Source organism: Rhyacophila brunnea, unplaced genomic scaffold (assembly GCF_057557595.1).
Source record: "Rhyacophila brunnea isolate RB1 unplaced genomic scaffold, BYU_Rbru_1.0 scaffold_17, whole genome shotgun sequence".
Lineage (NCBI taxonomy): Eukaryota > Metazoa > Arthropoda > Insecta > Trichoptera > Rhyacophilidae > Rhyacophila > Rhyacophila brunnea.
In genome coordinates, this window is record NW_028232827.1 from 20,912,505 (window position 1) to 20,925,237 (window position 12,733).

Genomic DNA, 12,733 nt, shown 5'->3' on the forward strand with positions numbered 1-12,733 from the left:
CGTGTAGAAAAAGAAGGAAATATATTCCCGCTTGTAATTTTTACTTTTATGGTCACCAACCAATATAAAGAATCAGCGACAAAAGGTAACTATGACTTTTGAAATATTTAATTGAAAACTTTATTTATATTCAGTACACATGTCGAGCATATCAATAATATTATGTAACTGATCGCAAAGTTCAGCCAAAGGAAATGCATGCTTCAAATGGTTTTCTTTATCAGATGATTGTCATTATCCAAACATAAATTGAAGTATAAGCATGTTAAGAAAATATTAAGTGTATTTTTAATTTTTCTCACAATATTACTGGATCTTTGAGTTTTGCTCAACAGTAATTTTTTTCTGCTATATGTAATATGAGCTGCATTCAGTATTATGAGAATCCCATAATTAATGGCAAATTGCTCAAAATTGTCTTGGCTTTTTTAAAATATTTTATTACGCTTATGAAAACTCTTTAAAAATTTGATTTTCTCTTAATTTAGTTTATTTTTAAACTTGCAACATTAGAATAATATTGTCAGAACTTAATATTGAGTGTGGGAAAATAAATTGTAATATACAATAATTCTTTTCTCATATGTAATTTGAAATTACACATTTTATTAAAACCATCAATAATAATTTAATATGAGCAGAAATGGTTTTTAGTTGTCTGTACCTCTGATATATTCTTTATTATGTGTTAAAATTTCTTCCACAATATTATAACCAAATATGATTACCTACCATAAATCAATCAATAAAAAATCTTTTCTCGTGTTGTACAAACTTATAACTAATACGTGTCTTTTAAGACAGTTTAGCCAATAAGAAAAACTTTTATTATTACGAAAGATCCTATTAGGTAAACCAAATAATCATTTAATACTTTATCTTGAGTTCCTCAAACCGTAATATTATTATGTAAAGTAATATTACTACCCATTTTGTATTGCGCATCCATCTTATTTATTACATTTTGAGATGAATGTTATATCTTTTTTATATAGACAATGTAAATGTTATAAAGAGTTGAACTGTTTGTTTTATATTGTAATATTTTTTGTATGTCAAACATTTACAATGAAAGTGTATAGAGTGTCATTATTTTTGAACCAGTATTCAAAAAAGGCTTTCAATCTACTGTTTTATTCTATACATTTATTTCATCATGATTTTTGTAATATCTTGACCGGTTGTGAATGTCGATGTTCAATATTGCTGAGAATTTCAATTGGAATTATTTTATCATATTCTTTCTAAATTCTAAATTTAAAATACATAAAGAAAAATTTCTAGGCTGTCTAATTTGGGGATTATCATGGTCAGATCCACATTGGAAAAACAGTGAATATTACCGGGAGAACATTGGGAAGATTGTCAAAATTTATTCACTTAGTGTTCACAATATTATGATAGTTATGTTAAAGAGTGGAGGAACGGCTGTTGGCCATTTTCCTAACCCATTGGGTCCTTGCACTGTATCAAACATACATCGAAGAAACAAAATGCAATTTTTATTTGTCCAACTGCGGAATTTAGCCAGAGACCGTCGGCTTCGTAGACGGTCATTCTACAGACTACTAATTTAGGTGACAAGAGAGAGATTTATTTATTATCCCTTTAACCCGATCGGCGCGTTAAGTTTCCATACAAAAGATGTGCTGTCCGCGGTAGGTTTTTCGAAATGTTATTCTTCGCTGTATTATAATAAATACGGCAGTTAAAAATTGTGGCTACAACTGTTATCATGCCTTGATACATAAGGATCCAAGTGCCACACTAAAACACATAATGGAGTGTTGAATTTCACTGTGTTTACTTTAACAAAACTACCGTATTGCTTTGTTCGGATAAACTCTGTAGCCATTTTCTATGACAAACACTCGACTTCAAAACAAGTGCGCCGATGAAGGCAATTAATCACTGACTAATTTTATTTTACGCGTGTTAAAAACACTTAAAAATGCCATAAAAATTATTGAAAATAATAGCTTTTATTGGTGACTTATGAATTATTGTTAATTAGTGTAAGTTTTATAGATGACAAATCCATTAAAATTGGATGGTAGTCACCAGTTTTATTTCGTGGCATAGATTGTGTCAGCATTTTACATGTTTTATGGGCCATTCTAATTTAAGCGTAAAGGTGCGTCCACACTGGTTGAAAATATTATAATAATTTTTTAGTTTTTTTTTTTTAGTGAAACTTGGATTTTGTAGATTACTTTTCAGTTTTATTGAGCATTGTATTATGTTAGTGATTGTCATTTTATGTTTTGTAAAAAAAACAATATTTATTTTTTGAATTGCGTTTTTCCAAGTGCTATAAAAACTTTTTTTTGGGTAAGGTTTAAAAAATTTATAAGCATTAAATTGTACGCGAAGATAATTATGTAATATAGTTGAAAAGTCAATATTCCATGATTTATATTTTATATTATATTTTATACCTACCCGTGTGTTTTTTAGCAAAAATTTATACGTTTTATATATTCCTTCATAGTAATTCGTAATTTATTGGTAAAACTTGCAATCCTCTAAAATATAATAATATATATTTTTTCATTCCGTGTGGACGCATCTTTACTAAATGTTTACGACTTTCAATAATGAGCTCGATTTATGACTTTGAAACAATTAGGGAGACACATGAGTAATAAATGACATAATCCAGAACACAAGTTCAAGTACATTTTTAGAAATATTACAACAAATTTCTTTTCGTTTTTTGGTTGTCTTTTTCGTATTCCCGCACATGATGTAAAAATCGCGGTGAATTCAACTTTACACGGTAAATACTCGGCGCACACTCAACTCGAATGAAATATATTTTGTATACCTACTGCGCAGCCGCGAAAAATACCGCGTAGATTTGAACTGATGCAATCGTACCGGCGAATCTCGATAGATCGAGGGGGTTCGAAAGATCGATGTTTATGAAATTAAAACAACATATTTTTGACAAAGTTATCGATATGGCGGTACGAACACGAATCAGAGCATTTTTCAATACAAAAATTAATACTATGCGTGAAGTATTTCCTACTTTACCGACATTTCAATTTTCGATATCAACAGTTGCGACATCCGCCCAGTATCAGAGCTTATGTAAAAAACAACATATGTCCCATCCGCGGCGATCGGGTTAAGCTGTCCAGAATAAACAAAACCTTGTGGGGTCTATATTATCAATAGCGATAGTTAAAAATTCTCAATTGAGTTTTTACAATTTTTCTGTAGAAGCTGTACTTGAAGGAAATCAACCTTTATTTAGAATAATACATAATTTGCTTCATTTGTATCTTCAAACTGAAAAATGTATTTATATGATGTCTGAAATGAAACCTGTGTGTCAATTTGGTGGTGTGGGAATAATGGAAGAATGAATTTGGTTATGGATTATTTGAAAACGACTCGAAAGAATAATGCTATGTTCGAAGAATGAGTTATAAGAAAGAATGACCATATATTATTTCATGTCACATTGACAATGAATGCATTTCAAATTAATGTATATTATAGTATATTGTCTATTTTTAACGTATAAGATTTTCAAAAACTATTTATGCACTGAAAATCCACTAACTTTTACATAAATTATCACCATGAAGATTTTTATACTGTCTTTAATTCCTTGAGCCAAATAGTTATAACTGCCTATGAATTAATTAGATAATAAAACTTCTTCCCACTTTTCTTCACACAATTTATGTCTTCATATCTAACATATCTATCAAAAAGTCTTGCCACATTAAAAATATAATTCTATATAAGGTTCGTATCTTTCAACCTGAACGAAACAAATCAAATTAAACCAGAGACAAGATACATACAAATTGTATGAGTAGAAAGTAGACCGGAAATGGTTTGAGATTTGATGTTTGGTTCAGTGTATCATTGAAAATCAAACCGTTCTCGGACCATCAGAAATGGTTTGACATGAAACGTCAAACCGATTCGGACGATCCATAGACTAATGGCAATCTGTCAAAGTGTTGATAAGCATTTTTCGGCTTTTATATATCGTGAGGTGTTCATATTAATATGTTAGACATTTACACCATAGAAGTTTACTTGAATTATGTATATTATAGATTAATAATCAATACCTATTATTCATAAGTAACCATACGCGAACAAGACGCCGCTTTTGGTCTTATTATCTCAAAATCCAGCCATATTTTCTATGCAAAGAGTTCGATTTAATATCATTACTATAATTATTATGTCAGACCAAGAATTTATTTTCATTTTATTTATATTTTGTAACGGAGATTCTAATTTACAAACTGTGTTAAATCAACCTGGAATGATCTTTATATTACCTACCTAACGAATTTTATCAATTTAATATGTTCGATTGTCATCTAAGTCACAAAATCATACTGTCGACATGAACAAGTGGTCAATTATAAAAAGCTCTCATCAAAAGTAATTTTTAAAATCGTACCTATAAATCTTATAAATTAACTAAATGGCTACCTATTCACGAAGCATTCTTTATATTTTGTACATTTAAAATGAGTGAATACGAATTTGTATTATTGTAGACAACGATAGGAGGTTAGAATTTCATAACAAGTTGACGTTTCAATAAATATGTTTCTGTTTTAGAGACTAATATGTTATGAATTAATTTTAAGTACTGGCAACACTAATTAGTCGTCAGAAAAGCGTTTCCGTGGACATTTACCAAACGGTCCCAAACCAAACAGTTCCATTTCGTTTGTTTGATTCAGGTTGAATGATACAGACTTATAATGTACATAAATGTTGTTATATCAAAATATTGCCATAGCAATATACATTATTTAAGTAATGTTAAGGTGACGCATCAGTGAAACGCCAAATAATTTTCAACTGTACGGGCGACGAAATTTTGGACTCGCTGCCATTCACTGAGAGAATGTTGACCGAGGAACACGTCACTTTGCTGCGTGATGGCGACGGGTCATTTAATTCTAAAATCGTGTAAAGATGACTAAAAACGTTACCCATTTACTTTAAAAAGAAAACATGTCAATGAATATATTATTATTGTTACTAATAGAACAATAAGCAGAACATAAAATGGACGTATGTTGGATTTATATGACAATTAATATTTCGTTTGACAGGCGTTATTTTCACCCGCCACCCGCAATCCGCGCATCGCCTAGCGACGATCTTTTTAGACCGTGCCTCAACTAATGCATGGCCTTAACTTAAATGGACTTCTAATGCAATGGTTTTAACATAGTTTAAAGAGTCGTTTTTTTGCTAAATATATATCTCGCAGAATTGTATAAGTACTTACCTCTCATCTTTTTTTTTTATTTATTTAAATATTTCATTATAATCATTATTGAACGAGAGAGAGTAAAGGTAATTTTGCAGTTTTTGTTTCGGTGCATAAGTGTGTTTTTTTTGTAATGGTATAAAAACCAGACTGATTAGGATTATGTTATTTATTAATTTAAACGGGCAATCGTAATGATGAATAGTTTCATTAATGATGTTATAAATTGTTGGTAATTAAAAAACAATATTCTGCTGTATAATTAATGAAAATAATAAAATATATTTTTTGAAATAATATTTTTGTTTTTTTATTGATGACAATTGAATTGTGTAGGTACATATAATGGGTGTTTTCCATGCGGCGATATCTATTGTTACGTTTAGAAATTCTTTTTGTTTAATTATAATATTATATTGATTTTATTTTTCTCAAAGTTAAATTACACTTTCGATTACGTTACAATGTGTAATATTAAATTTATAATTGAAAAATACAAAAGAATTAATTACCAACGAAGAAAGGAACCGACAAAATAATGCGTGGTATGTTGATCAGACATCCAGGTTGGGTTTATATACAAAAATAATTTATGGTCACACGCTTGGATGTGATATATTTCATAAGGGTTCTGTGACACTGAGAGTTTCAAACATTTGTGGTTGTCTTATAGAAGTTGTTTACCTTTAAAACTATTCTAAATTGTTTTCATACTGTTAGTATATAATATAATATATATATATATTTTTTATTAAAAATTACTTTCTAAATGATATTGTAAATATAAGCATGATCTTACCACTGGAGCATTATTTTAAGAGGAGTATCTTAAGAAACTATTAATTGGTCTATTACCCCCTATTGCAGGGATAGAAAGATTGATCAGGAAGGGCAGAATAGATTGATTGAAACCAGCGGCGGCTCCTCTAACACCATGCATGTGCGCTGCACTGCTTTTTCCTAAACATCACTCAATGTGCAACAATGCTATTCATAAGTCATCACTCGTTTATCGCAATTTAATCCATGTAAATTACCAAAAGCATGCACCCATTGCACAGTCATTCAAAACGAGCGCCGTGGCCAGCGCCCTAATTTCGATCTTGGTTTACCATTCATTTTACTTCTTCTTCTTCTTTGCCCATATCCGCCCCTTAACTGGAGCATATGGACACCACGCGGCGCCTCCAAGAATCCCTGTCGCTCGCCAGTCTTCTTGCTTCGTTCCAGGTCAAACCAGCATCCCGTAGCTCCGCCGTATACACTCTGTAGATTGTATTTAGCGGCCTTCCAGGACGCCGGAATCCGGTCGGCTTGAAGAACAGGCAAGCCAGGTTAAAGTTCTCTTCTGGCATCCGCAGCACGTGGCCGAGCCAGGTCCAACGTCGCCTCTTCACTTTCAGCGTGATGAGAGGCTGCTTGGTACGTTCTCTTATCTCCTCGTTGCTCCTAAAGTCATACCACCGCACACCCAGTATTCGTCGCAAACATCTGTTTTCGAAGCTCAGTATACGGTTGCTCTGAGCCTTCGTAAGGTGCCATGATTCGCTACCGTAAAGCAGCACCGTCAGAATGCAAGCGTCGAATAGGCGGCATTTGGTTTTGACCGAGTACAATCGTGAGTCCCAGACATTTCGCATCGAGTTGAATGTTGCTCCAGCCATTCCCATTCGGATAGCGAGCTCTTTCTGCAAAATGCCATCTCCCGTGATGTGTACCCCCAGGTACTTGAAGCTGTCGACGCTCTCGATGCTCTGTCCATCGCTAATCAGAGGGAAATCTGGATCAGGACAGGTGCTATTGCACAAGACGTTGGTTTTCTTCGCGTTGATTTTCAAACCAACGCGAGAGGAGTTGTTATGCAACCTGTCGATTGTCTCTTGAATGCCCTCGATTGAGTTGTCGAATAGGACAGCATCATCGGCGTATTCCAGGTCGCATAGCTTCACCGTGGGGGTAACAGGTATGCCTCGGTCGGGTGGTATTGACTTCCGTAGTATGAAGTCAAAGAGAATGATAAAGAGAAACGGTGCAAGGACACAACCCTGTCTGACTCCGGTCGTGACCCCGAACCATTCCGTGACAGTGTCTCCAATTCTGACACAGCATTCGCTATTCTCGTGCAGGCTTTTGATTATGGCAATGATCTTGGGAGGGATCCCGTATGCTCCCAGTATCATCCAGAGGGAGGGGCGGTGCGGACTGTCGAAAGCCTTCTCATAATCCACAAAACAGCAGGCCATCGGACTGTTCAACTCATGGCTCTGCTGGAGAAGACATCGAAGGTTGTGGATTTGGTCTGCACACGCTCGACCAGGTAGAAACCCGGCTTGGTTTTTCCTGAGGACGTGCATTATTGGGTCCCTTATTCTCATCAAAATGATGTTTGCCAAAATCTTTCCCGGAACACTGAGTAGCGTAATGCCTCGGTAATTGTCGCAGCTTAGAGGGTCACCTTTTTTAAGAAGTGTGATGATTTCACCGTTCACCCAGTCCCTTGGGCAGCGCTCTTCTTCCCACACCTTTGTCATCAGATGAAACATAGGGTGCAGGATTGCGCTCAAGCTGTACTTGAGGAATTCAGGATGAATCCCGTCTCCCCCCGGTGCCTTTCCGTTCTTGAGCCTTTTCACAGCCGATTTTATCTCGGTGTGCGTGGGCGGGCAATCGGAAATGTCGGTCGCTCGGGGAATGTCCAAAAGTAAAGCTTCCGCAGATATGTCAAAGGGATCCAAGGGGGGTGGGCGGTTCAGCACTCCGCAGAAATGATTCTTCCAAATCTTCTTGACGCATTCTGCGTCAGACTCTATTGCTCCACTGGGACCACGAATGGCTCCGGGAGTCGGTGGTCGCCTGCCGCAGACTTCACGGGTGATTCGGAAGAGTTTCCTGGTGTCATTTCTGCTTGCTGCCTCCTCTGCCACTTCAATTTGCCGGTTCATAAAATTGCGCTTGTCCAACCGCACGGATCGTTTGACTACCCTGTCTTGGGTCTGGTAGTCAGTCCGGCGGTCCTCGGTTCGGTCGGGGTCTCTCTCCTCGTCTCTCAGGGCTTTCAGCCTGGCTCGTTCACCAATTTCAACCCACGTTTCGTCAGACATCCACTTTGGCTGCTCACTCCTTCTGGTACCAAGGACGGTACGAGCCGACGACACAATCGCACTCTTTATGAGGCTCCAGTCCGCCTCAATGAGGTCGGATTCAGATTTGTGCCGCTCGTAGATACGATCTACACTATCTCGTACAGCAGTTTCGAAGTCGGTCCGAATTCTTCGGCGTCGAAGCTTCTCAACGTCAATTCGTTCGCACTTTGGAGGCCTCACCTGGCGACTGAGTTTTACTCGGATGTTTCCAATAAGTAACTCATGATCGCTATGGATATCGGCGCCTCTGTAAGTACGCACGTCGAGAAGTTCCTTTCGGTGCTTCAAGCTGTATAAGAAGTGGTCAATCTGCGTCCTCGTGCGTCCATCAGGAGACGTCCACGTATATTTGTGAATGTCTTTGTGGGGAAAAACAGTGCCTCCGATTGCAAGCTCGTTCAGAGTGGCGAATTCTACGAGCCGCTCACCATTATCGTTGGGGTCACCGAGGCCGTGTCGTCCCATCACCGTGGGGCCAAGCACCGGGTCTGCTCCTACTCTCGCATTATAATCCCCCATTACAATCACGCGGTCTCTTCGGGGGATGGCGGAGACTGCCGCGTAGAGAGAATCGTAAAAAGCATCCTTTGTCTGCGCGTCGGCATCCTCAGTGGGGGCGTAGCACTGAAAGACGGTCAAGGAGCTACCAGGCGTCTTGAAGGAGGCACGTATCAGTCTCTCCGAGATTGGTTCCCATTTCACGAGGCAACGGGCCGCTCTCTTTGACATCAACACTGCCACTCCCTGGCGATGGTATTGCTCCTGACCTGAGTAGACAATAGAGTAACCCTCAATCAACTTTCTCCCGGCTCCTTTCCAGCGCACTTCGCTCAGCCCTAGGATGTCCACACCATAGGTGTGCATGATGGGTGTGGCGTGCAGGTCCTTTCCGGGGGTACGCAGGGTGCGAACATTATATGTCCCAATGCGCATACTCGAGTTGTTAGAGAGGATTACTCTACCTGTTTCATTGTCCATTTCCATGCAAGGTCGTCGTTTTACAGAGCCGGTTGTCGTCCGAGGCTGCTGTGTAGGTGTTTTGTTAATCTGTTTCGTTTAAGGAGGCAAGGTGATTAGCCCAGCGCTCCCGAGGCCTGAGCCACGAGGGCCCTGAAGGTCGGCTCGACCAGGTTTTTCTGTCGGGGATTTCCTTCCCTTAGCCAGAAGGCCAGTTTTATGGCGCCGGTCACTCGCCCTTCGCCCCCTGCTGTTAGCTACAGCGTACGCTGCATTGCCCGGAGGTCGCCACGGGGAGGCCAGCAGATGGGACTTGCTGGCAGTTTGGCATTTCCCAACTTTTGCTATGAACACATCTACTGGCGTCAATGTGTCCACTTGGGGCCGACCAGCCGTTGACCACCACTGTGTAATAACAGTTCAATCCGACACGTGAAACCGATAAACAACTCATGAATCCACAAAATTTTATGACCATTTGGAACGCAGCACAAAAGTTACGCGGAAAAATGTAGTAACTGAAATTTAGCAGGATTAATAAAATATAAATTTATTGGAAATAGGCTGATATTGAATACAAATTGATTATCAACATAAATATTATGGATACGATCCTTAAATCGTTATATATTTGCAGATATTTGAATATAATTTATAAAAAATAATATCTTAGTTACCATGTTCTTTCTCAAAGTGAGTGAATTATTATAACCGATGTCATATTTTTAACAATGCGGCGCGGACTTTTATTGCTTTTTGTAGACGACGCATAACTGACGCCGAGAGTCGAAAAATACGTACCTACTTATTCCAATCGACAGTTATACATTTTTTTTTTTTTTTAAATATTCTCTTCAAATATTTATTTACTTATAATAACAATTCAGTATGTTTTCTGTGGTTGCGATCTATAGTCGGCTTTTTTTAGGTGTTTTGTCACATTATTTTGATAATTTTGTTCATAAAAATAAATTTTGAATAAAAGATTAATAATAGTACATATAATTATACTTTAATCAGTAAAGTGTATGTGTTTTAAAATGATGTCGGTAAACGTAGACTTTATCAATAATAATAATAATAATAAGACTCAGAATAAAAAAAGGATGGTCTGATGACATCTGTGAAAAGTGAAAAGTGTTTTTCAACCATTAAAAGAATTAAATCATCTTTAAGAAATACTTACCATCAATCAGGACAGACTTAACTGTCTACCTGTGTTAAGTATTGAGAAAAAACTTTTACAAACAGTTCCAGACTTAAATGAGAAGTGATTGAGGTGTGTTCGCTAAACAAAAACAACGCTGCATTGATATGCTTTTTAAATAGGTAAGAAAATTTTTAGTGCACCCCCAATGAAATCAATTTTGGAAACCACCAGCCGCCACTGATTGAAACACAGTCAATGAATCGTCGTCAGAATGGTTTGTCCCTTTTGAAAATAACCTAATATAATGTATCGATCGCACATATAACTTTTCATCAGAATCTAGTGGTAGCTGGCGACACGCGATCCATGGTGTATATGTCACTTTACCCAATTACTCTCGTTGAAACAAAGCTGCAGTTCACAGACTGACACAATTCGAGCTTATCTTACAACCTCCTCCATTTACTTTTCGTGCATCATATTGATAACTTTCCAATAAGTTGCTGAATTATAGCTGTTAAATTTGTTAGTATTTCATTATACCCCACCCCAACTCCAGAACGGCGGCACCCCATATAGGACCGATTTCAAAAATGTATTTTACCTAAAATCAACATGCCATTTTGTCTTGACAGTGGGATCTAACTAGCGACTTACAACTTCATAGACAACCACTTTAATCTAAAATCTACACCTAAAAGGTAATTGTTATAAGCTTATTGACAAAATACAATATCTGAATTCTGTGAGATAATGTCCGACGATGCGAGCTCAGATCAATTTATCAATCTGCGTCTGTTAGGTCGTGCACATAGTATGAACAATCATTAACAGTGAAGATATAAATGTTCCGCAAATTCAGTGGATTTTAATCCTATCGATGACTGCCATGTGCTTGGAGCACTGACATGAAGAACGTTTACTCTGGCCGTGGAGAGATTTGTCAGAATAAGCTATCATCACCCATTAGGCGGTTTCGCACTATTGATCAGGTTCTATTCATTTTTGGCCACATATAGTGAAGTGGTCCAGTAGGCAAAAACGGTTCAGGTAAACGGCGAAGCTTATTTCCAAAAATACATGAGAATGGTTCAGTTACAGCACAACTTATCAAATTGTTATTGTATATTATTTTATTACTCAAAATTTGATTACATTTGATATTTATTAATACATCAATTGGGTAGGTAGTTACCTTATTTAACTTGTGAATTGTATAATATTTAATTCAATTATCAAAATGTCTAATTCATGGTATTTTCAGATCCCCTGATAAGATAGTCACTCGTCACTTGTCAATGTCAATTTATTATTTTTAGTTAGTATTGGTACAACAAAAATACTTATCATACAGCTACCTTGACTCACCAATATGCACAGTGGTAGCATGTGATCATATAAACAGGTGGGACTAAAATTTAAAAAAAAAGATATTGAGTTTTAATTATAAAGTACATAGAAATCTCTCTTTCTACAAATATTCTCTCGGGACCATTAAGGTTGTCCGCTAGTCGTGAAATGGTCTAATTCCCTAGTGATGCGAATGTATACTGTACGACAAGATCTTCTTGGCTATGTGTTAAAACTGTGAACTAGCAAACTCCTCCCATTTTTAACCGCACTTCGATTATAGCGACGTCCAGTTAGCGATGAGTTCTCCACGTGTTAAAACTGTGAACTAATAAGCTCCTCCTATTTAGTCAACGACAGCGATTTCCGGATATTGCCTAAATCTACTTGTTGGACAGTAGCTGTAAAACTGTCAGATATATGATTTCTTATATCTTTTTTATCAATATTTTTGAGCTGGAACGTGTTTCTGACAACGGCGAGACCTCTGTGACAAGTCTATACAATCCCAAGAAGATTATTTTGAAGGGGACTAGTATTTCAGGCCTCCACATTAGTAATAAATTGAAGCCCCTGCATGAAGCACAAAAAATATTTGGTTGGTTGACATCATGTGTGTAAATAAACACAAAATGAATGCAGTCAAAGCTACCCCCCCAACTAGGGATTCCAATCCCGGGATCCCGAGCTATTTTCGATACCTATGAATCCCGAGATTGATAAACATAATCCCGAGATTTCGGGATTGATTTTTTTATCAATTTTTATGGAACATAAAATAAAAGCGAAAATATAACAGAAAAAATACTTTTAATAAAAAATAACTACATTAGAAATAAACTGAGTTTGAATGAAGTTTGATTTATA